The 27,380-nt window shown below is 38.4% G+C and overlaps 1 pseudogene; it reads right to left on the reverse strand.

Annotated features, from left to right (window-relative positions):
* Positions 1-19,878: 19,878 nt before the first annotated feature.
* Positions 19,879-27,145, reverse strand: LOC112424891 (large ribosomal subunit protein uL6-like; annotated as a pseudogene).
* Positions 27,146-27,380: the final 235 nt, after the last annotated feature.

Consider the following 27,380-nt stretch of genomic DNA (forward strand, 5'->3'; position numbering starts at 1 on the left):
TGCTACTGCTTTTTATTCCCTGTTCTGGAAGCCTGCCCATCCCAAGTTCATGAAACTATTGTCCTATAGTTTCTTCTAAAAGCTTTGTAGTTTTATGTTTTGTATTTAGATCTTAAATCCAAGTGGAACTGATTTTACTGTTTGACATAAAATAAAGGTCTAAATGTATTTATTTTTTTTCATATGGATAGTCAATTGACCCAACATCGTGAATATGCAAGACTATCCTTCATCCAGCGCACTACAGTGTTATGTATATTAATAAATAAACTAAAAATAGGTGACTGTATGTGAATCTGTTTCTGAGTTCTCTTCTCTATTCCAAAATTATAATTTGTAATGCTTATGCCAATATCACATTGTCTTCATAACTATAGATCTGAATGTCTTATTACATAGTATGTAGGTCCTCTAGTTTTACTCTTTGTCAATATTGCCTTTGCTGTTCTTGATCCTCAATATAAATTTTAGAATCCTTGTATCAATAATCATGCCCCCCCCCCAACACATACATGCAACCTCTGGAGTTTTAAATGGGTTAACATTAAATTTATAAAAAAGAAAGTTGATATATTTACCATATGTGAGTCTTCCAATGCATAAACATGGTATGTTTAATTCATTTATATAGTCTTTAATGTGCCTTGGGAGTTATTATAGTTTTCAGTATAAAATTATTATATAGTCTTCTTTAGTTTTATCCCTAAGTATTTGATAATTTTGTTATGTTATAGAAATGACATTTTTATAAAATATCATTTTTAATTTTTGTATTACTAATTTATAAACATACAGTTTCATACTTTTTCTACCTATTATTAATACATTCATAATATTTTATCAAATCCCTATTAGATTCTAGGCTGTGTATAATTTAGCCTTCAGCTATGTTTTCTCCACTTTTTTCTTACTAATGTAAAACTTATACCTAACATATTTTAATAAAATCTTATTTTCAACAGTTATATTACTTATTTAAAAAATATACTAGTCTATTCTCATGCTGCTATAAAGACATACCAAATACTTGTTATTTAGAAAGGAAAGAAGTTTAATTGACCCACAGTTCCACAGGGCTAGGGAGGCCACAGGAAACTTACAATCATGGCAGAAAAACAAACATGTCCTTCTTCACAAGGTGGCAAGAGAGAGAATAATGAAAGTAGGTGGGGAAAGCCCCCTAGAAACCATGAAACCATCAGCTCTCATGAGAATTTACTCACTATCACAAGAACAGCATGAGGGTAGTCACCCTCATGATTCAATTACCTCCCACCAGGTCCCTCCTACTACACGTGGGGATTATGGGAACTATAATTCAAGCTGAGAATTGGGTGGAGACACAGTTAAATCACATCAAAAGATAAATTCGATTTTTTTAAATAGACCTATTTTCAAATGATCTTATAATCACAAATTAATGCTAATTGTATGACTGTTGATTATTTCAGCATTTCTACTTATTTCGTCATGTTATCTTGAAATGATGGCAGTTTTATTTATTCTATTCAAGTGCTTAGGAATTCAAAATGTTTCTTGCATTAATTTCTATTTTGTTTAATAGTGCTATATCAGCTTTATACCATGAATAGCATCTAATTTTCCTTATTGTTGCATTCAATCTTTATATGTACTTATATTTAAAGAATCCTTGTCATTTGCATTTCACAGTCCTCACCAGTTTTTATTAAGTCTGACAACCTTAGCCCTTAAATTGGAGCACTTAATAAATTTACATTTAATTTAATGCCGGCTTTAGTTGAATTTATATGGTAGCCATGAGAATGTGCCTCTAGGTACTCTTACTACAAGGAGTGTAATTGACCAGGGGCAAAGCTTTTGCACTCTGAAATAAACATATATGCATAGAGGAAAATCTCTCATGAGCTTTTCCCAGGGAGCAACAGAGTGTGGTTAAGTCGGGCTCACTCCTGGGAGATGTGGGACTCCTCTGGCATGTGACTTGACTTGAGCATTCCTCAATGACCTTGACAAATTTTCGATCTAAGATGCTTTCTCACAGATTCTCTTACTTCTTTTCTTCTCTTCTTCACTTGAGATCAGACTTGCCCCATGATCTGATGGTATTCTCAAATTCTCCAACCCCTCTCCCCTACCCCAGTTTCTTTCTCAGGTGTGTTTCTCGTGGTAAATTTCTTGCCATTTAATTCTCTCTTGGCAGCTGCTTCTTAGAGAACCTGAACTGACTATTTTATCTACTATCATTCTATTTCTCTTTTATTTGGCCACCTGTTTTTATGTTCTTTATCATACTTGTATCATACTTGCATACTTTGGATTACAAAAATTATTATTCCATTCAATGATTACAACTTAATACATACAAATTATTTGCTATAATCTAAGTAGTTAACCATATGGCTTATAACATGAATCCCTGATTTATCTTGACTTAATATAATCCAATGCAAATAATTACATTTAACACTATTGATAATATTAAAATTTTAGTAACTTTTAACTTCATCTACAACCCATCTCCATTTCTGCATGATTGTTGCACAATATTTTACCTAGTTAATATTTAATAAGCTTTATCGAGATATAATTTATATACAATAAAATTTACCAGTGGTAGGTTTGCAATGAGACATGTTTTGACAAGTGTCAGCAATCATATAACCACCATCACATTCGGGTTATAAAAGATTCTTATCAGTCCTCTAATTTTTTTTTTTTTGCTATAAATCCTCTCTTCCTGCCTCGAATTCCTTGTGGTTACTGATCTGCTTTTTTGTCAATCAAATTGCCTTTATTTATTTATTTATTTATTCATTTATTTATTTATTTTGCATTTCACATAAATGGAATCATAAAATACATAGTCTTGGTCCTCTGGCTTTTCTTCTTTTAGGAAAATACCTTTGATATTTATTCATGTTATTAAGTGTAATGGTGGGTTTTTTGTGTATTTTCTTAGTCTTTAATCTTCTCTACTGAAAAATCAAATCACAGTCTCACACTTGCTCCTTTGATGGTAATACATTTTTTTCTTTTCTGAAAGATTTTAAGATTTACTCCTTGCCTTTGATTTTTAGTGGTCATCTTATGATGAGCCTATGGTTTTGTTTGTTTCATTTTTGTTGTTTTGTTTGTTGTCTTTGTAGTTATTCATGTTGAAATTTTCAAAGATTCTTAAACCTGTACATTGATATATGTTAGAGTTTTGGAAAATTATTGGCCATTATCTCTTTAAATAGTGCTTCTGACCCATTTTACTGTACCATTCTCCTGGGAGTCCAATTATATAGATAGTATGGGTATTCTTTGAGTTTCATGAGTCTCTAAAGGGATTTTTTTTTTCTGTATTCTTATTGTATTGTATAGTTTAAGTTTGGATTATATAATAAATATGTCTTCCAATTTACTTATCCTGGAACTAATTACTCTAACCTAGTATTATAGCATCCAATGAATTACAAATTTTAGATATTATTCATCAGTTCTAGACTCTTGATTTGATTATCTTTTAAGGACTCCAGTTGTCTTGTGGAATTATTTATTGCTGTCTGTTTTCTTCATCTTTTTCTTGATTGAGTTAAACGTATTATTTCAAAGTTATTGTCCATTAACTCCAATATGTTGATCTTCTGAGTCTACTTTTATAGTCCTTTTTTTTTTTTTTCTGGTTTGAGCCCTGTGCTTCTTTCGGTCTATTGGTTTGTCTCATACTTTTAAAAATAGGATCCCAAACACTAGTTTAAAAATTGTAAAGGTTTTGATGATCCGACCTTTCTTAAAAGTGGATTCACTCATTTCTACACTAGGCAGACAGGGTGAAGAATGATCATAGTAATCAATGTGTGGGTGGTGCTGAGTCAAAGCCAGATTGAAGCCCTAGTGAAACTGAATCCTCTTTTAGTTTTGCTATTTTCTTTCTAAATTTTTTACTAAGAGCCTTTTGTGTTCTGTGGGGCCCAGTCTTTTGCCACATGGCAAGCCAATCTTTCGGTTTTGCTTTTCAGCTGAGTTCTGTTTAAATTGTGGCTCCTGTATTAGTCTGTTTTCACATTGCTGATAAAGACATACCTGAGACTGGGAAGAAAAAGAGGTTTAATTGGACTTATAGTTTCATATGGTTGGGGAGGCCTCAGAATCATGGCTGTAGGTGAAATCCACTTCTTACATGGTGGCAGCAAGAGAAAAACGAGAAAGATGCAAAAGTGGAAATACCCAATAAAACCATCAGATCTTGTAAGACTTATTCAATACCACAGGAACAGTATGACAGAAACCTCCCCCATGAATAAATTATCTCCCACTGAGTTCCTCCCACAATATGTAGGAATTAGGGGAGTACAATTCAAGATAAGATTTGGGTAGGGACAGCCAAACCATATCATTTCACCCCTGGCCCCTCCAAATCTCATGTCCTCACATTTCAAAACCAAGCATGCCTTCCCAACAGTCTCACAGAGTCTTAACTCATTTTGATATCAACCCAAAAGTCCACAGTCCAAAGTCCCATCTGAGACAAGGCAAGTCCCTTCTGCCTATGAGCCTGTTAAATCAAAAGCAAGCTAGTTACTTCCTAGATACAATGGGGGTACAGGTATTGGGTAAATACAGCCATTCCAAGTGGGAGAAATTGGCCAAAACAAAAGGGGTTATAGGGTCCATGCAAGTCTGAAATTCAGCAGGGCAGTCAAATCTTAAAGCTCCAAAATGATCTCCTTTGACTCCAGGTCATATCCAGGTCATGCTGATGCAAGAGGTGGGTTCCCGTGGTCTTCATCAACTCAACCCCTGTGGCTTGGCAGGGTATAGATAGCCCCCCAGTCCTGGTTGCTTTCATGGGCTGGTGTTGAGTGTCTGCAGTTTTTCCAGATGCACAGTGCAAGCTGTCATTGGATCTATCATTCTGGGGTCTGGAGAACGGTGGCCCTCTTCTCACAGCTTCACTAGGCAATGCCCCAGTAGGGACTCTGTGTAGCTGTTCCCACCCCACATTTCTCTTCTGCATTACTTTAGCAGAGGTTCTTCAAAAGGGCCCCACCCCTGCAGCAAACTTTTGCCTGGGCATCCAAGCATTTCCATACATCTTCTGAAATCTAGGTGGAGGTTCCCAAACTCCAATTCTTGACTTCTGTGCAACTTCAGGCTCAACACCACATGGAAGCTGCCAAGGCTTGGGGCTTCCACCTTCTGAAGTAACAGGTTGATCTGTACCTTGGTCCCTTTTAGTCACGGCTGGAGCAACTGGGACACAGGGCACCAAGTCCCTAGGCTGCACAAAGAACAGGGACCCTTGACCCAGCCCATGAAATTATTTTCTCCTGGGCCTCCAGGCCTGCGATGGGAGGGGCTGCCCTGAAGACCTCTGACACGCCCTAGAGACATTTCCCCCATTGTCTTGGGGATTAACATTTAACTCCTCATTACTTATGCAAATTTCTCCAGCTAGCTTGAATTTCTCATCAAAAACATGGGGTTTTCTTTTCTACTCAATGGTGAGGCAGCAAATTTTCTGAACTTTTACGCTCTGTTTCTCTTTTAAAATAGAATGCTTTTAACAGCATCCACATCACCTCTTGAATGCTTTTCTGCTTAGAAATTTCTTCCTGCAGATATCGTAAATCATCTCTCTCAAGTTCAAAGTTCCACAAATCTCTAGGGCAGGGGCAAAATGCCACCAGTCTCTTTACCCTAAATTATCTCTCTCAAGTTCAAATTTCCATAAATCTCCAGGGCAAGGGCAAAATGCCACAAGTCTCTTTGCTAAAACATAGTAAGAGTTGCCTTTTCTCCAGTTCCCAACAAGTTCCTCATCTCTATCTGAGACCACCTTAGCCTGAACCTTATTGTTTTTGTCACTATCAGCATTTTTGTCAAATCCATTCAACAAATCTCTAAGAGGTTCCAAACTTTCCCACATTTTCCTGTCTTCTTCTGAGCCTTCCAAACTGTTCCAACCTCTGCCTGTTACCCAGTTACAAAGTTACTTCCACATTTTCAGGTATCTTTTCAGCAACATCCCACTCCCAGTACCAATTTACTGTATTTGACCATTTTCACGCTGTTGATAAAGACATACCTGACACTGGAAAGAAAAGGAGGTTTCATTGGACTTACAGTTCCACATGGACAGGTAGGGCCTCAGAATCATGGCAGCAGGTGAAAGGCACTTCTTACAAGGCAGTGGCAAGAGAAAAATGAGGAAGATGCAAAAGCAGAAACCTCTGATAAACCCATCAGATCTCATGAGACTTATTCACTACCATGAGAAGACTATGGGGGAAACCTATTCCATGATTCAAATAATCTCCCACTGTGTCCCTCCCACAACACATGGGAATCATGGGAGTAAAATTCAAACTGAGATTTGGGTGGGGACACAGCCAAATCATATCAGTCCCCTACTCTTCAAACAAAACTAGACTTCAGCAAATATACTGAGAAGATAATTAACCATGGAAATCAGGTCTCTAATATCTGCCAAAGCTCTACCATTTCTGTACCTGTCAGCAAAGGCCTTTTGAGTTCTAACTCCTGTATTTTCGGCCTTCTTCCTGTAGGCCAAATTATTAAATGTCTCCTGGGTAAAAGCAATTTCAGGAGGATAAGTTTATCTCTGATGGCCCTTCTCCACTGAGTCCTTCTTGTTCATGTTGTTGCCTGTTCACTGTATTCAGACAGATGATTTTCATATTTTATTCAATTATTTTATTGCTATAGATGAGGATACTAGTTTGATATAAGTTACATTTTTCCATTCACAAGTGGAAAACTTTTCTTCTATATAATTGAGTTTTAAAATCTATTTTCTTATACTTTATGGGAGTTTTTCTATATGTGGCTATTTCCTTGAAGAGACTGCGAAACCATGAACATCTTGAGGGAAGAAATCATCATTATTTGAATATTTAAAAAATATGTACAGTTTTATACTTTCAGAGTTGGATTATAGCAGATTCCTTTGGTCATCTAATAAATCATGTGAACTATGATGAGAAAAAAATTTTCACATGCAAACACACACTGAAATATTTGGCTATAATTGTGGATTCAATAACATATCCATCTCATGAATTTTTTGTCTAAGTTTTGGAGACCCTGGTCAAAAACCCCTACAATGAAGTTATCAGGAAATGACTGACTTATGTAATTTCTACTGTCACACTTTTAGAGTAATACATTATGACAAAGCATTATATTTCTACAACTATTATTTTAATTTAAATATCAAATAACTAGTAACAATACATTTAATGAGCATTTGTGAATTTTGGTTGGCCTACATTTAATTTTATATGCTGAAATCAGTTTAATTTTAAGAAAATTTTATCTTTACTTTTTAGTGAATCAAGATGCTTCATGTTACCATTACAAAAGTCAACAGATATCATGGAGGTATCTTCTACCCCACAGGTGTTTTCTTTAGTCAGTGCTTTCAAGAGGTTGGGCAACAACCTTAGTTTTATTGGTTGAATCTTCTCTTCCAGGACTCTGATATTAAATTGAACAAGGCAAGAATAGAATTTATAGAGTGTGTAAACTCTGGTATCAATGCCTGCAAGAGATTGAAGAACAATTCCTGTTACTGAGACTTTTTGAGTTTCCCGGTAGAATTTACTCCATGACTCTTTTAGAAGCTCTTCACTCTATCTTTTCAATAAGCTCTCCTATTTGCATATTAAAGAGTCAACTAACATGCCCAAGTAAACATATTAACACACAATCAGGTATTAAGCCCCATCTTAACATAATTTATTATTGTTCACTTCGAGAGTAAGCAGGTCTTTGCTCTTTCTTTCTCTTTTTCTTTCTTTCTTTCTCTTTCTTTCTTTCCCTTTTTTTTTCTCTCTCTCTTTTTTTTTTTTTTTAGCTATACTTTAAGTTCTTGGATACATGTGCACAACATGCAGGTTTATTACATAGGTATACATGTGCTGTGTTGGTTTGCTGCACCCATCAACTCATCATTTACACTAGGCATTCTCCTAATGCTGTCCCTCCCCCTAACAGGCCCCAGTGTGTGATGTTCCCTGCCCTGTGTCCAAGTGTTCTCATTGTTCAATTCCCACCCATGAGTGAGAAAATGTAGTGTTTGGTTTTCTGTCCTTGTGATAGTTTGCTGAGAATGATGGCTACCAGTTTCATCCATGTCCCTGAAAAGGACAAGAACTCATCTTTTTTATGGCTGTATAGTATTCCATAGTGTATATGAGCCACATTTTCTTTATCCAGTCTATCATTGATGGATATTTGGGTTGGTTCCTAGTCTTTGCTATTGTGAATAGTGCCACAACAAACATATGTGTGCATGTGTCTTTATAGTAGCATGATTTGCAATTCTTTGGTTATATACCCAGTAATGGGATGGCTGGGTCAAATGGTATTTCTAGGTCTAGGTCCTTGAGGAATTGCCACACTGTCTTCTACAATGGTTGAACTAATTTACACTCCTACCAATAGTGTTAGAGCATTCCTATTTATCCACATCCTCTCCAGCATCTGTTGTTTCCTGACTTTTTAATGATCACCATTCTAACCGGTGTGAGATGGTATCTCACTGTGGTTTTGATTTGCATTTGTCTGATGGCCAGTGATAAAGAGCTGTTTTTCATTTATCTGTTGACTGCATAAATGTCTTCTTTTGAGAAGTGTCTGTTCATATCCTTTGCCCACGTTTTGATGGGGTTGTTTGTTTTTTTTCTTGTAAATTTGTTTAAGTTCTTTGTAGATTGTAGATATTAGCCCTTTGCCAGATGGGTAGATTGCAAAGATTTTCTCCCATTCTGTAGGTTTCCTGTTCACTCTGATGGTAGTTTCTTTTGACATGCATAAGCTCTTTAGTTTAATTAGATCCCACTTGTCTATTTTGGCTTTTGTTGCCATTGATTTTGGTGTTTTAGTCATGAAGTACTTGCCCTTGCCTATATCCTGAATAGTACTGCCTAGGTTTTCGTCTAGGCTTTTTATGGTTTTAGGTCTAACATTTTAGTCTCTAATCCATCTTGAATTAATTTTCATTTAAGGAGTAAGGAAAGGATCCAGTTTCAACTTTCTACTTATGGCTAGCCAATTTTCCCAGTACCATTTATTAAATAGGGAATCCTTTCCCCATTTCTTGTTTTTGTCAGGTTTGTCAAAGATCAGATGGCTGTAGATGTGTGGTATTGTTTCTGAGGGCTCTGTTCTGTTCCATTGGTCTATATTTCTGTTTTGGTACCAGTACCATGCTGTTTTGGTTACTGTAGCCTTGTGGTATAGCTTGAAGTCAGGTAGCATGATGCCTCCAGCTTTGTTCTTTTGGCTTAGGATTGTCTTGGCAATGCGGGTCTTTTTTGGTTCCATATAAACTTTAAAGTAGATATTTCCTATTCTGTGAAGAAAGTCATTGGTAGCTTGATGGGGATGGCATTGAATCTGTAAATTACCTTTGACAATATGACCATTTTCATGATATTGATTCTTCCTATCCATGAGCATGGTATGTTCTTCCATTTGTTTGTGTCCTCTTTTAATTCACTGAGCGGTGGTTTGTAGTTCTCCTTGAAGAGGTCCTTTACATCCCTTGCAAGTTGGATTCCTAGGTATTTTACTCTCTTTGTAGCAGTTATAGCAGTTGTGAATGGGAGCTCACTCATGATTTGGTTCTCTGTTTGTCTGTTATTGGTTTATAAGAATGTTTTTTATTTTTGCACATTGATTTTGAATCCTGCAACTTTGCTGAAGTTGCTTATCAGCTTAAGGAGATTTTGGGCTGAGATGATTAGGTTTTCTAAATATACAATCATGTCATCTGCAAACAGGGACAGTTTGACTTCCTCTTTTCCTAATTGAATACCATTTATGTCTTCCTCTTGCCTGATTTCCCTGGACAGAACTTCGAACACTTTGTTAAATAGGGATGGTGAGAGAGGACATCCATGTCTTGTGCTGGTTTTCAAATAGAATGCTTCCACTTTTTGCCCATTCAGTATGATATTGGCTGTGAATTTGTCATAAATAGCTCTTACTATTTTGAGATATGTTCCAACAATACTTAGTTTTTTGAGAGTTTTTAGCATGAAGTCTGTTGAATTTTGTCAAAGGCCTTTTCTGCATCTATTGAGATAATCCTGTGGTTTTGTCATTGGTTCTGTTTATGTGATGAATTATGTTTATTAATTTGCACATGTTGAACCAGCCTTGCATCCCAGGGATGAAGTCATCTTGATCGTGGCAGATAAGTTTTCTGATGTGCTGCTGCTGGATTTGGTTTGCCAGTATTTGTTGAGGATTTTCACATCAATGTTCATCAGGGATATTGCTCTAATGCTTTGTCTCTGCCAGGCTTTGGTATCAGGATGATGCTGGCCTCATAAAATGAGTTAGGGAGGATTCCCTCTTTTTCTATTGATTGGAATGGTTTCAGAAGGAATGGAAACAGCTCCTCTTTGTACCTGTGGTAGAATTCGGCTGTGAATCCATCTGGTCCTGGACTTTTTTTGGTTGGTAGACTATTAATTATTGCCTCAATTTCAGAGCCTGTTATTGGTGTATTCAGCGATTCAACTTCTTCCTGGTTTAGTCTTGGGAGGGTGTATGTGTCCAGGAATTTATCCTTTTCATCTAGATTTTCTAGTTTATTTGCGCAGCGGTGTTCTAGCTTATTTGCATGGATGTTAGTTTGTATTTCTGTGGAATCGGCAGTGATATCCCCTCTATCATTTTGTATTATGTCTATTTGATTCTTCTCTCTCTTTTTCTTTATTAGTCTTGCTAGTGGTCTTTCAATTCTGTTGAGCTTTTCATAAAACCAGCTCCTGGATTCATGGATTTTTTGAAGGGATTTTTGTGTCTCTATCTCCTTCAGTTCTGCTCTGATCTTAGTTATTTCTTGCCTTCTGCTAGCTTTTGAATTTGTTTGCTCTTTCTTCTCCAGTTCTTTTAATTGTGATGTTAGGGTGTCGATTTCAGATCTTTTCTGCTTTCTTTTGTGGGTATCTAGTGCTATAAATTTCCCTGTACACACTGCTCTAAATGTGTCCCAGAGATTCTGATATGTCATGTCTTTGTTCTCATTGGTTTCAAATAACATCTTTATTTCTGCCTTCATTTTATTTTTTACCCAGTAGTCATTCAGGAGCAGGTTGTTCATTTTCCATATTTGTGCAGTTTTGAGGGAGTTTCTTAATCCTGAATTCTAATTTGATTGCACTGTGATCTGAGAGATAGTTTGTTGTGATTTCTGTTCTTTTACATTTGCTGAGGAGTGCTTTACCTCCTATTATGTGGTCCATTTTAGAATAAGTGTGATGTGGTGCTGAGAAAAAGGTATATTCTGTTGATTTTGGATGGAGAGTTCTGTAGATATCTATTAGGTCTGCTTGGTTCAGAGGTGTGTTCAAGTCCTGGATATCTTTGTTAACCTTCTGTCTCATTAATCTGTGTAATATTGACAGTGAAGTGTTAAAGTCTCCCATTATTACTTTATGGGAGTCTAAGTCTCTTTGTAGGTCTCTCAGGACTTGCTTTATAAATCTGGGTGCTCCTGTATTGGGTACATACATCTTTAGGATAGTTAGCTCTTCTTGTTGAATTGATCCCTTTCACCATTATGTAATGGCCTTCTTTGTCTCTTTTGATCTTTGTTGGTTTAAAGTTTGTTTTATCAGAGTCTAGGATTGCAACCCCTGCTTTTTTTTTTTTTTTTTTTTTTTGGCTTTTCATTTCCTTGGTAGATCTTCTTCTATCCCTTTGTTTTGAGCCTATGTGTGTCTCTGCATGTGAGATGGGTCTCCTGAATACAGCACACTGATGTGTCTTGACTCTTTATCCCTTTTGCCAGTCTGTGTCTTTTAAATGGGACATTTAGCCCATTTACATTTAAGGTTAATATTATTATGTGTGAATTTGATCCTGTCATTATTATATTAGCTGGTTATTTTGCTCATTAATTGATGCAGTTTCTTCATAGCATCGATGGTCTTTAGAATTTGGCATGTTTTTGCAGTAGCTGGTACCAGTTGTTCCTTTCCATGCTTAGTGATTCCTTCAGGAGCTCTTGTAAGGCCAGCCTGGTGGTGACAAAATCTCACAGCATTTGCTTGTCTGTAAAGGATTTTATTTCTTCTTCTCTTATGGTGCTTAGTTTTGCTGGATATGAAATTCTGGGTTGAAAATTCTTATCTTTAAGAATGTTCAATATTGCCCCCTACTCTCTTCTGACTTGTAGAGTTTCTGCTGAGAAATCTGTTGTTAGTCTGATGGGCTTCCTTTTGTGGGTAACCCAACCTTTCTCTCTGGCTGCCCTTACCATTTTTTCCTTCATTTCAACCTTGGTGAATCTGACAATTATGTGTCTTGGGATTGCTCTTCTCAAGGAATATCTTTGTGGTGTTCTCTGTATTTTCTGAATTTGAATGTTGGCCTGCCTTGCTAGGTTGGGGAAGTTCTCCTGGATAATATCCTGAAGTGTGTTTTCCAACTTGGTTTCATTTTCCCTGTCACTTTCAAGTACATTAACCAAATGTAGATTTCATCTTTTCACATAGTCTCATATTTCTTGGATACTTTGTTCATTTCTTTTCACTCTTTTTTCTCTAAACTTGTCTTCTCGCTTTTTTGCATTAATTTTATATTCAATCACTGATATCCTTTTTTCCACTTGACTGAATTGGCTATTGAAGCTTGTGCATGCATCACGAAATTCTCATGCCATGGTTTTCAGCTCCATCAGGTCATTTAAGGTCTTCTCTACATTGTTTATCTAGTTAGCCATTCATCTAACCTTTTTTCAAGGCTTTTCACTTCTTTGCAATGGGATAGAACATGCTCCTTTAGCTCAGAGAAGTTCGTTATTACTGACCTTCTGAAGCCTACTTCTGTCAACTTGTCAAAGTTATTCTCCATTCAGCTTTGTTCCATTGCTGACAAGGAGCCACAATCCTTTAGAGGAGAAGAGACACTTTGGTGTTTAGAGTTTTCATCTTTTCTGCTCTAGTTTTTTCCTGGTTTTATCTACCTTTGGTCTTTGATGTTGGTGACCTACAGATGGGGTTTTGGAGTGGATGTCCGTTTTGTTGATATTGATGCTATTCCTTCCTGTTTGTTAGTTTCCCTTCTAACAGTCAGATCCCTCAGCTGCAGGTCTGTTGGATTTTGCTGGAAGGCCACTCCAGACCCATTTTGCCTGGGTATCACCAGTGGAGGCTGCAAACCCACAAATATTACAGAACAGCAAATACTGCTGCCTGATCCTTCCTCGGGAAGCTTCGTCCCAGAGGGGCACCTGCCTGTATGAGGTCTGTTGGCCCCTACTGGATGATGTCTCCAAATTAGGCTACATGGGGGTCAGGGACCCACTTGAGGAGGCAGTCTGTCCATTCTCAGGGCTCAAACAGAGCCACTGCTCTCTTGAGACCTGTCAGACAGGGACTTTTAACTTTACAGGAGTTTCTGCTGCCTTTTGTTCAGCTATGCCCTACCCACAGAGATGGAGTCTATAGAGTCAGTAGGCCTTGCTGTGCTGCGGTTGGCTCTGCCCAGTTCGAGCTTCCTGGCTGCTTTGTTTACCTACTCAAGCCTCAGCAACGGCGGATACCCCTCCCCTGCAACAGGCTGCAACCTGTCAGGTCAATCTCAGACTGCTGCGTTAGCAGTGAGCAAGGCTCTGGGCATGTGGGACCCACTGAGCCAGGCATGGGAGATAATCTCCTGGTCTGCTGGTTGCTAAGACCATGGGAAAGTGCAGTATTTGGGCAGGAGTGTCCCATTTTTCCAGGTACAGCCTGGCACCAATTCCCTTGGCTAGGAAAGGGAAATCCCCCGACATCTTGCGCTTCCTAGGTGAGGCAAAGCTCTGCCCTGCTTTGGCTTGCCCTCCATGTGTTGCACCCACTGTCCAACCAGTCCCAATGAGATGAACCATGTACCTCAGTTGGAAATGCAGAAATCACCTGACTTCTGCATTGATTACTCTGGGAGCTGCAGACTGGAGCTGTTCCTATTTGGCCATCTTGGAACAGACTAGCAAGCAGGTCTTAAGATGGGAATATTTTAATTAAGGTAAGGGGAGAGGAGCAAAGAGATAGGGCAGCCATATAGCACACCACATGGGGGCAGCACATATTACTACAAATTGATGAGCTTCCCACATTCTGTAAATTTACCATTTTTCCTCTAAAGTTAATTCTGAGGTTGACCTTCTCAACAGTATCACCATTTATATTATCTTTATCATTTCCACCGTCATATCTGAATATAGCATAGTAGTTTTTAAAGCAAATTTTCTTTTTTTTTTCTCCGAGATGGGATCTTGCTCTGTTGCCCAGGCTGGAGTGCAGTGGCATAATCATGCCTCACTGCAGCCTTGACCTTCTAGGCTCAAGAGATCCTCTCAGCTCAGCTTCCCACATAGCCGGGGCCACAGGCATGCACCACTGCGCCTGGCTTTTTTTGTTTGTTTGTTTGTTTTCCTATATATAGAGACAGGGTTTCACTATGCTGCTCTGGTTGATCTCAAAGTCTTGAGCTCAAGTGATCCTCCCGTTCAGCCTCCCAAAGTCCTGGGATTAGAGGAGTAAGCCACCACACCCACCATAAAGCAATTTCTTATACATTATCATGGTGTTTCTACTCTATGAGGATAGAAATCAGTATGTTTACAGTATACTAAAATATGGATTTCAGAGTCTAACAGTCATGTAAAGTTTCAGAATCTCTGCTCTGTCCCTTACTAGCTCTATGACCTTGAGCTTACCTTCTCTAAATTTCAGATGCTTCAACTTTTAAAAGATATTTATATAGCAGTATTTTGAAGAGTAAATGAAATGGTATATGTAATGTGATTGGCACAATGCCTATATTGTGATAAGAACTAAAAACAAAAAATGCTTGGTATGACTATTTTTTTCCATTCTTTCCAGTTGACAGGTAAATAAACCAAGTCTTCAAAATGTGAAAGACCTGCCCAAATACACAAATGGGGTAGGTAATAAAATAAGATTATGTGTTTTTACTTTGACTTCAGAATTCTACCATTATGTGCATACCAATTAATTCACTATCTTTAGTGCAAAGGGGAAAAGAGCAAAATTATATTAAAGGATGGAATATTTTTCTAAGAGAATAATAATACTAATAATTATTATATAATAATATTTAATTATATACTACTAATAATAATACTAATAATAATGCTATTATTATTCTCTTAGAATATTATTATTATTCTCAAGTGGAAAGTAATCTAAGAGAAATGAATCTTTATTAGAGACATCAGTCTTTATATCTTTACTCTAAATATTCTCCAGAAATCAAAGTCTTCTAGAATAACTGTATGTTCTTGGAAATATGAGACAAGTCAGACAGTCCCATTGTGAATCAATGGTTTTGAAAATGCTTGAGAAACCACAAAACAGAAAAGGATTTCTAAGTATGAAGAGGGAAATGTGACTAGTACATAGAAACCATACATTCGATTTACTGTAGAGAATAAAATTTTAAAGAAGCTAACTTCGTGATTTGAATTGACTCTATTTGTTCATTTCAATGAAGCCATTTGAAAAGTAATAGTCCCATATAATGAAAATAGAAAAACAGCATGAATAGGTGAGATACAGAATGTGCATTAAAAAGGGAAAGGAGAAGCTCCGAGTTTGTTTAAAATGAATAATATTTTCACAAAATTTTAGAGAGAGAGATATCTTTAGAGGTGTTAGTCCATTATTTTCCTTTTAGAGATGAGGAAATGGACAATCAGAATGCTTTAACGGTTTTAAAGTCCATTAAGTTAGGTAGAAGCAAACCCAAGTTCAGATATTCTGATTCTTGTACCATTATTTTGCATTTTTCAACAGAGATTTCTCTTTCCAGCTGCTTATCTGTTAACTTTCAATACAAGCTGTAAAAACTCAGTAGCTTTTGATAACTTTTTCATGGATTCAAAACGTTTAGTGAATATTTATTGGGATCTGGCTCCAAAGATGACACCACATGCATCGCATATCCAAATATTTTCCTGTTTCTAACAAATAAAAACAATTGTAATAACAATTTCAAGTGTATTTGAAAGCACATAGACAATATTTAGAATACCACCAGTGCAGTCTAGCAGAGTATGAAACACAAAATTTAAAATTCCGAGACAGTCAGCACAATGGTACTTAATGGCAGCAGTTAATTCCACTGCCACTTGAATCCATTTACCCATAGTTTTTTCTTCTGCATAAAATAATAGTGGAATTGGTGACAGGTCTGTATCTAAATGTTATCTATACCCTCCCAGGGATGGGTGAGGAATAACTGAGAAAATATTATGTGGGGAGAATTGAGCAATGAAGTTCTCTTCTCCCATCACCTCCAGAGTTCAAGTCCCCATGATGCTTCATTTGGCTCTCTAGTCATTATTCTTCCTCCTTCCCCTTATTGTGTCCCTGTCTAGAGTCATTATTTAAATATTCACGTGTGACCATGCCTCATCTTGGTAAAAACCATTTAGAGGTTCCTGTTGTTTTTCCAATTGCGCGTCTACTACTCTTACTACCTAAAACTTTTTATCATTTGATCAACATGTGGCTAAATTTTTCTAATTGTTTAGGTATCAACTCAGATGTTTCTCCCACCACCCAACTACCCACTGTACCCTATAGCAGACATTCTGTCCCATAGCCTGCTGTATTTTCTATATCACTTTGTACTGTCTTATATTATCTTATTTACTTCTAAATTTACACATATTTTACCTTTCCCCCACAGCAAAGTATAATGCTTCATGAAGCAAGAAACTTTCTATTTTTTATAGTTATATTCTTTATACCAAAATATGTCTCTCAGACAATAAGGAGCTCAATAATATTTATTGCAAGAGTGAATATATTAATACATATTTGAGTACCTAAACCTGCCCTATCCTTCCAGTTTCTTTTTGGGATATTTAACTTATAATTCTGCAACTTTTTAGAGCCTTGACTGACTTACTTAAAGAATTATAGGAGTCCAATTAACAGTTGCCTAAGGAGAACTTTCTTTCCATAGGCGCTATATATTTGGAGAGGAAATTGAGACACCAATGGGGTTTAACTACCTCCTGCAATCTCCCTGATTATATAATTACCAACTCCTTGGGTTTTCCATTCTGTTAAATTTATTTCCTTTTGTAACGTCTACTGGCAATTAGACTAAGGGACAATTTTAATTAAGATAATGTATCTATAAGGAAATACAGAAAACAGGAAAGAGTGAGTGGGATTTGATTGCTGTAACTCCATCTTTAGTTAGATAATTCATACCTATAGTGTCTTTTGGAATTCTGGACATGAGTGTATTAGTTTCCTGTGGTTGCTGTGACAAATAACCACAAACTAGATGACTTAAAACAACAGAAATTTATTTCCTCACTGTTCTGGAAGCCAGAAATCCAAAATCATAGGATAGTCAGGGATGTACTCCCTTTGGAGGCTCTAGAAGAGAATACAAGTTTTTGCTTCTTCCAGGTTCTGATGACTGTTGGCATTTTTTGACTTGTGACTGACTCTCTGTACTTCATCTTTACATTACACTTCTCTCTCTCTCTTTCTCTCTTCTTCTGTCTGTAAGATTCCTCTGCCTTCTATTTATTTATTTGTTTATTTAGAGACAGAGTCTCACTTGGTCGCTCAGGCTGGAGTGCAGTGGCATGATCTCGGCTCACTGCAACCTCTGCCTCCCGGGTTCAAGAGCTTCTCCTGCCTCAGCCTCCTGATTAGCTGGGATTACAGGTGCCCACCACCACACCTTGCTAATTTTTGTATTTTTAGTAGAGATGGGGTTTCCCCCACGTTGGCCAGACTGGTCTGGAGCTCCTGACCTCAGGTGATCTGCCCGCCTCAGTCTCCCAAAGTCCTGGGATTAGAGGTGAAAGCCACCGCTCCTGGCTCTCTACCTTCTTTTTAAAGGAATACATATGATAACATTTAAGACCAACTCAGAAAATCCAGGATAACCTCCTCATCTCAAGATCTTTTAGCTTAATTATTTATAGCTACAAAAAAAAAAAAAAAAAAAAAAAAAACCTGACTAGATAAGGTAACACAACAGCCACATGTTCCAGGGAAGAAGACCTGATATTTTTGATGTTTGTCATTCAACCCACTGCATGCAGTTAGGAGGAATGTTGTTATAAGCCTACTGGATCCCTTCATGATAGATGAATATTCACAATTGCCTTGCCAATAAGTGGCCTTTCAATCTCTGTTTCAAATTTCCAGGAACAGGGTGCTCAGTACCTCCCCAACAATTTTCTCTGTTCATTCTTATTGTTAAAAAATAAATACATTCCCAACGATGAGGCAGATCTCCCTAATGTCTCTGTCTCAGTTCAGTCCTAATCACATATAGCCTTTGCTATGTATCTACTGTTACCCAGATCCAGTCGTCAATTTAGTCAGAGCTGCAAGAGCCCAGGGAGACTAAGTATCATATGAAGATAAAATCTGGAAAGTTTCTGGAAGCCATTATGGCAAGTAAGTTTGCCTCTGTTGGACTAAAGTGGCTAGGTTTCTGGTTTGGTTTCTGTAGTTGGGACTAGAGCCCAATCTGAACCCTAGTTTACTGAGATAATATCCTGACACCTCTCTGAGTTTGTTCTTTAATCTTCTCCAGATTGAATGTTGTTTCCCATATCTACCCTCCCATATACTTCTTAGCTGTTGACTTGGATCCTGTTCTGAATGGACAAATCAGTTGCAAGTATACACTTTTGCTATGCGACATGTTTTAACTAGCAGATTGATCACCTTCAGTACCAGAGTGACCCTGGAACAAGTAGGACAGCCTTCTGTGCTTTTGCCATGCTAGGATCCAGCCCCAAACTACAGCTAATTTCCCCAGCCTTGTCCATTCACTTATTTCATCAAATTTATTTTAGCTAATCCTCACACTATTTTGAAGGACATGCTTTTAATATTTCCACTTTACAGAAGACATACCTAAGGCACAAGGAGGTATAACTTGATTTAGTTGGCATGACCAGCAAGAGGAAAAGACCAGTTGTCTTGAGTCCAGACTTAGCCAAATTGTGATTTCTGCCCTCTGAAGCTACAAAGAAGTCTCAACTTCCTTCTGTATGGAAGTCCATCTCTTAAATATATTCCTATGCTTTTCCTTCTCCAGGTTAAACAACAATTCCTAGAAACTCTTCATCTTGTAATATATTTTCTATCTTCTTCTTTTCGTCTTCTTTCCTATTTTTAAAAAATTACCTATAATACAAATTATCATTCTCAATCTCACTCTCTCTCCCTCCCTGTTGCCGCCCCTCTTTCTTCCCTCCTTCCTTGCTCAAAAAAAGGCCTTCCCTGTCCCTAACTCTGATACCTCAGATCTGTCTGAGCACATAACCAAATCATACCCCCAGATTTCCTTGTATATCTATCATTTCTTCAGGGCTTGAAGAGCCACTTTTCTTCCCTTTAGAGAGGTATCAAATTTGGTTACCATTATTTTATGTGCCACTTAAAGCCATTGATAGAATGTTTGACTCTTTTCAGAAGTGTAACATCATAGTAGCACTGCAAAGCATGTCAAACTGGACATCTTTCAGGCTGAGGGAATTCTGAGGCAGCATTCAATGTGAACTGTTATCCATCTTCTGTAGCAATATTTCTCTTTTCTTACAGAAACCCCACTCTTTTTTCTTCATAGCTCTTTTTATATCTCCTCTAATTAACATAATGCCATTCTAATCGCTTTGATGAAATTAGTAGGTTTGTTATTTCGATATCTTTTTGTATGATTGAAAAATAATCTTCTCTTTGCTTGAGTTTTTTTTTTTAAGAAAACATCTCAAATCAATAGTTTTTTTTTTTTAAATTCCATCAATAAAGTATTGCAAATAGGTCTTAGAAATCACCTGGCATCTTGTTTCTGAAGCTGGACAACTCTTAGGTCTTATTCATCAGACTGCTGAACTGTTCCTTTTTCAGAGACATGGATAGTATCCAAAAAGAATCTGATATTCTTGTTTTTAACTGTTACAGCTTTCTCAATCAAAGTAGCGGAACTTGAAACAAGCCCAATGTCATTTACTTCAAGGATTAACTCATCTTTCTGGGACTGAGATACTGAACAACCAGCACCTGGCCTCTGCAGATGTATTTTTCACCCAAGACATTTCTAATTCAACCAGATCCCGTTTGTCATGGGTAATGATGTTGATGGAGAAGTGAGCTCACATGGACCTCATGTTGCAATGGAAGCCCAGTGCAACTCCCTTGCTCATGTTCTATTCATGACTACAAAGAGCGCAAACAATAGTCAGCTCCTTCGTATTTCCCCACTACTTGCCAACCCAGAGCCTCTTCTTTCTCTTTCCAAGGAGACTGAGATCTACACTGATGTGGTTGAAGTCCCTCTGCAAGGTCTCTCTGGGGCCCTTAACAATATTTGTTTGTCCTTTCAGAGCGATGTTGGCATTTTCTGGAATGTTGACAGTCGGCTGAGAATGTCTTTATTCTTGCAGTAGATGCAGCAAGAAGCTACTTCGCTTGATTTTTAAGAACGGTTCTTTGTTAAACAAACAAACAAACAAAAAACAAGTGTCACGTTTCTTTCACAGCCCTCAAAGGAACCTAATATAATTAGAGACTTATAAAAGTCAGTAGTTCTGATATAAGAGGGATTGAAAATTAAAAGAAGGCTGGAGACAGATGAAAAGGGCATGTAACTGAATTTGTCTGTCTTCAGATCTGTTGTATCCCCAGCCCAAACTCTAGTCTATTATGTCCAACATGATTCAGAAGTATAACAGTTATCTCAAACATAACTGAGCTCTTGATTAGTCCCCATGCCCCCATGACATGACTGTTACTCTTTCAGTGTTCTCCTTCTAGTAATGGGGATATTTTTCTTCTAGTTGCCCAAACTGAAAAATTGAAGTCATCTTAACTCTTCTCTTCTTCTTACACCACATATACAATCCGTCCATAAATTCTTCATACTCTATCTTTAACTATATCCTGAATTTAAGCACTTCTTATTGCCTTCACTGCAACAACTCTGCTCCCTTCTACCACAATCTTACCTAGATTATTGCAGATGTCTCTTAATTGGTGTCTGTTTCCATCACTGATCTTCCACAGTTTATTGTCTACATAGCAGCAGTACACATAAGTCATACTTTGTCATGTCTGTGCTTAAAACCAGTAGCCTCCCATTACGCTCAAAGTAATTTCCAAATCCCTTAACATGGTATATAAGGCCTTAGTTTATTTGACCTTCAGATATTTCATTGTTCTCATTTTTACTATTTCACCCTCTCTCACTGTACTCCAGATTCCACAGTCACTTTGCTATTTTGAGAAACTCAAACATTTGAGATACACTGCCTCTTAGGGTCTTTGCTGCTGCTTTAAAATGTTCTTTTCTTTCCTTCCTTCTTTCCTTCCGTCCTTCCTTCCTTCCTTCGTTTCCTTTTCTTTCTTTCTTTCTTTCTTTCTTTCTTTCTTTCTTTCTTTCTTTCTTTCTTTCTTTCTTTCTTTCTTTCTTTCTTTCTTTTCTTTCTTTCTTTCTTTTCTTTCATTCTCTCTCTCTCTCTTTCTCTCCTTCTCTCCTCCTTTCTCTCCTTCTCCTCTCCTTCTCTCTCTCTCTCTTTCTCTCTCTTGCTCTCTTGTTCTCTTGCTCTCTTTCTTTCTCTCTTTCTCTCTCTCTCCCTCCCTCCCTCCCTCCCTCCCTCTCTCTCTTTTTCCCTTCCCTTCCCTCCCCTCCCTTTCCCTTCCCCTCCCCTCCCCTCCCCTCCCCTCCCCTCCCCTCCCCTCCCCTCCCTTCCCTTCCCTTCCCTTCCCTTCCCTTCCCTTCCCTTCCCTTCCCTTCCCTTCCCTTCCCTTCCCTTCCCTTCCCTTCCCTTCCCTTCCCTTCCCTTCCCTTCCCTTCCCTTCCCTTCCCTTCTTTCTTAGATGAAGTCTTGCTCTGTCACCCAGGCTGCAGTGTCATGGTGTGATCTCAGCTCACTGCAGCCTCTGCCTCCTGGGTTCCAGCGATTCTCCTGCCTCTGCCTCCTGGGTAGCTGGGATTACAGGTGCCCGCCACCATACCTGGATAATTTTTGTATTGTTAGTAGAGACAGGGTTTTACCATGTTGGCCAGGCTAGTCTGGAACTCCTGACCTCAGGTGATCTGTGCACCTTGGTCTCTGAAAGTGTTGGGGTTACAGGCATGAGGCACTGAGCCCGGCCCATAAAATGTTCTTATGCCCATATGTGTATGGCTCATAAATAGCCATGAATCCTCTCACACTCTGCTGATGCTACTCCATCAACCAGGGACCTTCCGTCACTACCTTACTGAAAATAATAAGCCTTATCACTCGCTATGCACTAGACATTGCTTTTTTTTTTTTTCATGGCAGTTACCACCACCAGACCTATTGCCCATTGGTATTCATTTATTTTGTTTTCCGTCTCCCCCATGAGGGTAAGAATGAGGTATATTTTATGTTCCATTGGCTTCCCAGTTCCTGGAATAGTGCTTGGCACATGTTAGGTACACAATCTATTTTCTTCCAGTGAATGACTGAAACTACAGCAAGCCATGGTTTGAAATTGGGGTAAAGTAGGGTAAGAACAAGTTATAGAATCAGGGAGAACTTGAGTCTGAATCTTTTTCTGGCTCTGCCCACCCTAATTTTGGCAAGTTGGCTAACTCCTATATGGATAACATATAGAATAACATATATGGATAACATATGTATGTGGGAGACAGAGAGAGAGAATGACACATATAAATTACCTGGCACAGTACATGGTCGTCGGAACTCATTAAAGGTCACTTTCTGACCCTTCCTATTAGGCCCTTCCTTCTCTAAGCAACTCACTCACCTTTCCTGGATGACGTCTTGGCTGGTGTCTTAGACTTCCTTGCTATCAGAAAGAACTCAGTTGAGACCCATAAGGCTCCCACCACTAAAATAATTGGGGTGTCTGTGCCTGTGCTTGTTTGTAAACTTGGCTTGTTACAACCTGTAGACGTGTTTTTCGACAGATGTTTGACATTGTGTGTCTTCCAGCACAGACAGTACCTTGATTTGTGGTGCAATGTACATTCAGGTTGAAAACTGCCATCTAAATTAGTGCTGCATGAGGCAGTTTACCCAGAGCCTCATGCTGCTACCGCTAAAGGACGACTCAAATCCTCTAGCTGTGTGTGGGAGGGAACATGACAGTTCAATTTAAATACCTCTGCAGATGCACTAAGTTCTGAAAGACACATTCTCTGCAGCGCACTGTGTTTCTGTGCTGTCATTCTGTCTACTCAGTCTCAGCTGCAGTCTAACAGAGAGGGGAAGAGGTGGCCTGTGTTCTGAATCAACAAGTCGTATCATCAGCATAATAGTTAACAGGTTGACTTCTGGACGAAGACTGCCTACATTCAAATACTGACTTCACAACTCCTTAGCTATATGGTCTGAGCAATCCAACAGCCTCAATTTCCTCATCTGTAATATTGGGATGATCCATAATAGTACTCATCTTTTTGAGTCATTGTGAGAATTAAATAATATCTTTCAAGTAAATCACTTAGAACATTTTCTGGAAAGTTATAAGTTTTAATGCTAAGTACAGATGATTATCATTATGCATGGAATAAGGTGGAAGAGGAGCAATAGTACAAAGATTAATCAGAAACGGCCACTTAATAAACCTGGTTGAATCCCCTAATAAAGACAGGGATGTAACTAACTCTAATACAGAGCAACGTAGAAACAGAAACGAAATGTACTTAAGCCAGTGGGTTACAGGGTAAGGAAGAATTCACTGGAGGCTGAGGATGGAAGTGAGGCATGTATAGGGAGGAAGGAGCTGATTTACTTGTGATCTAGAAACTGGTCCTATTTAAATAGACATAAGCAATATTTGATACTAAGGAAAGACACAGGCATGATTAAAACTACTTATCTTAATGTGAGAAACTTTGAGCTCAGACTCTTTTATCACATGTTTTTCAGCTTTTAAGTGAGGAAATAGTATTCACATTGGCCAAAGTCGATGAGCAAGGTGTCAGGGAGCCTTTATTATGCACCAGGAGCAAAGCAATTAGCTTTTCAGCCCATCCTAAGCTTCCCAGAAAGGGAGTTCCTGTCTCCATTTTACAGATGAGAAAACAGAACTCGGGTGGGTTAAGTAAATTAAACTTCCGTTAGCTAGTAGAATCTGGCTGTAAACCCAGATTTACATTGTTGTAGATCCTACATTCTTTCCACACTGTCGTGCTACCCGCTAATAGATGCTGAAATGTATTCTTTCTGAATGAATGCAGAATGAATGAATCACTAAGAGGCATTCCTGAATCCCTCTTGGTGATTAGCTCTATGTGACACACCTTTCTTCATGCCATAGCACACACAAAAAATGGCAATATTTGTCAGACATGCTGAGAAAACTAGATAGGGTTGTCCCTGGCATCTGGCTGCCCTAAGCCTTGCCTGGACTGAGGAAATAAAGCATCTAAAAATATCTTTGATCTTGGTACACTTACATGTTACATACCTGGGCTAGAGGAGGATAATCCATTAACTCAACCCTATTAGCTGCTCCTGCCCCTGTCAGTTTCTCTGGGTTTCACTCAACCACAGGAGAACAGATGGTACAAGGAGATCAGTGGCACAAAGAGCCCCACCACGAGTCCTGCTTAGGACGCCACCAGCAATTCTCCTTTACCACATGATTGAAAGCTCTGTGCAGAATGCATTTCAGAAAACGAGCATCCTCTCCAACACCATTCCTCATTTTCACTGTGCCATGAAACACCATATGTATTTATATCACACGAGTGGCAATGTTTAAAAGAAAAACCTTTTAAATCAGTTTTCACTTTATTCCAAATGATGGGAAAAGATCATTTTGTTTCTCTCTTAGGGATAGGAAGGCAGTGTTTTTTTTTTGTTTGTTTTTTTTTTTTTTTTAATTTCTTCCCAGCCATCCAAAGGATCTGGTGTTTCCACACCTGTGACAAGTATCCTTTAAGATGTGCAGTGTCTGGGACACATCTGGTTAGATCGGCAGTTCTTGTATAACTGGACTTAAAATGGTGTGGGCTTCTCCTTCCTGACTGAGCAAATTTAACATCCCTCCCGTCTTCAATTTGAGTGTATTTATAATCCTGTATCCAACTGCATCTGGGAATCATTTCATTGTCTGCTTCCTGAACCTGTTTGTGTCATCGGGGCTATTCTGTAGGGTCAGCCCTGTACTTTGAATCCAATTGTTTGTCTTGGACACATTTGTACTTCAAACTGAGCCTTATGTGCTGCGCCTTCTTTCATTCCAAATTGGGAATTCTATTTCGTTCCATGACCTTCAGACATCTACAGACACATGCCAACATACACACTTGTATGCCAAGCAAGGTTCCTTGACAACCAGCCTGGGCAGAGCTCCAGGTCTCCTGCTTACCTGGGTGAGTAACACAGGAAGTAGCAGGGGGTACAATGCAGAGAGGACAAGAATAGCTTCAGTAGTGGCAGCTGAGAAGAAATTGTAGGAGGCAAGTGGGTTGATTCCCTATATATTACAGTTTCTGACTCGGAAAGCAAAGATAAGTTAACTTTTATGTGACATGTTATAGTTTTTGCAATGTTTCTTACATCCTGCTATCTGTTTTTAACTCAAAGCAGTGGGTTTCATATCCATATGTCGGGACTTCAAGAAGAACACTTTCTTTATTGCACTGATTTTGTTAATTTTAAGTACCAACCATTGGCTACAGTCCTTTAAAAGGCCAACTTTTTATAAGCATTAGTATTGCCTCATGCATTATCATGTGCTTCTAGAAGGGGATTTGTTTTCTAAGCCAAGAGAATTCAGAGACTTCAGCTCCACTCATTCAGGTTGCAATATGGCAATTTCAAGTTACGGGAGAGGTTGAAACGATGTTGTAGTGATAGCTGAGGGATGGAAAGGAACGAAGAGCCTAAGGGGAGTATGAAAGAGTGAAAGTGAAGTTTAATTGGACAGTGAATGGGGAAAGTGGAGAAAATCCTTTGGTGTTCTTGTCAAAAAACTGGACAGTGGGTTTAATTATATCTATTTATTAATAAGGGGCATATAAAGGGAGCAAATGTCTGGGATTATAGTTTATAACATAAAAATATGGAATTAGAAATTTCAATATTTCAATATCCAGCATTGACTAATGATTTGGTAAGTGGCAGAGTTCTTGCAGAGAGAAAAGAAACACTAGCCATTCTGGAAGGCCATCCTCACACACACTTTCTGAGTGAAGAGAAAGAATAAGACAGGGATTTACAGGAACATAAACCACTGCTCTGTGCAGTCTACGTCTCACAGGAGGATCTGTGAAGTAGAGAAGGCAGGAGTAGGGGTGGAGAGGAGATTCATCATTATCAGCTATTTTTGGCTCGAGGCTAAAAACCGTAAGCTTGTAGTCTCATTAAAAGAGTCTCTCCATTCACTCAACTCTTCATCACTCCGGAAATAGAATATAGTTTTGTGAGAAGACATTTTCTGGCTTTCTATTCTCCATGAATTCACATACACACAAACACACCCCACACCACACATACACACTACAAATACACCATACACACAAAACGCATATGTACCATACACACCTCACATATATTACACATACACACCACCACACACACACTACACACACCACACACACGCCACACACACACTACACACACCACATGCACACACTACACATATCACACACACCACATACACCACACATGCACCACATATGCACCACACACAGACCGCATGCCACATACCACACACACACACCCCACACGTACACCACATACCACACACACACACACACACACACACATCAAACACCACACACCACACACAAAAACATTATTTTTGCGCACATAGACATCTGTAGATACCCTCCTATTTCTGGAGGGAGAGCTTTCAATCTTTAGACTCTCTGACCTCTCACGTGGATTCAAGGTGAGAAAAAAAAGGGACTTCAATACCCCCCAAATCTTAGATTTGTTAGAACTGGGAAGAATGTGCTAAAGGTAGATGCACCTTAAAATTAGAATACCTAGCCCAGTTAACTCGTCATAAACACATGACCCCACTGTGTGATGAGGCAAAAGTTCTGGGTTCTCAGAAGAACTAGTAAGAATTACCAATTTCTTATATTGCCCTTTTTCTCCCACATTTAAATCTCTATAAACTTCACACATTCCCTATCATCCGTTGATGTCCAGTTTTTGAAACTTTCAGTGTGTCCTCTGGAATTAACATTCTATTAGCAGCAGAATTGCCTATATTCTCAGAACGTTTTCTGAGCATTTCCTTCATCTTTCCCCTGTTATCCTCTTCAGTGTGGCTATTTTTTCCCCCCCACAACTCCTCAACCACTAGTCCTGGAAGAAGAGCAGCTATCTTCCTTCTCTCCATGTAAGCTTCCAGAGCTTT

This window comes from Macaca nemestrina, chromosome 12, assembly GCF_043159975.1.
Source record: "Macaca nemestrina isolate mMacNem1 chromosome 12, mMacNem.hap1, whole genome shotgun sequence".
In the NCBI taxonomy this organism is placed as follows: domain Eukaryota; kingdom Metazoa; phylum Chordata; class Mammalia; order Primates; family Cercopithecidae; genus Macaca; species Macaca nemestrina.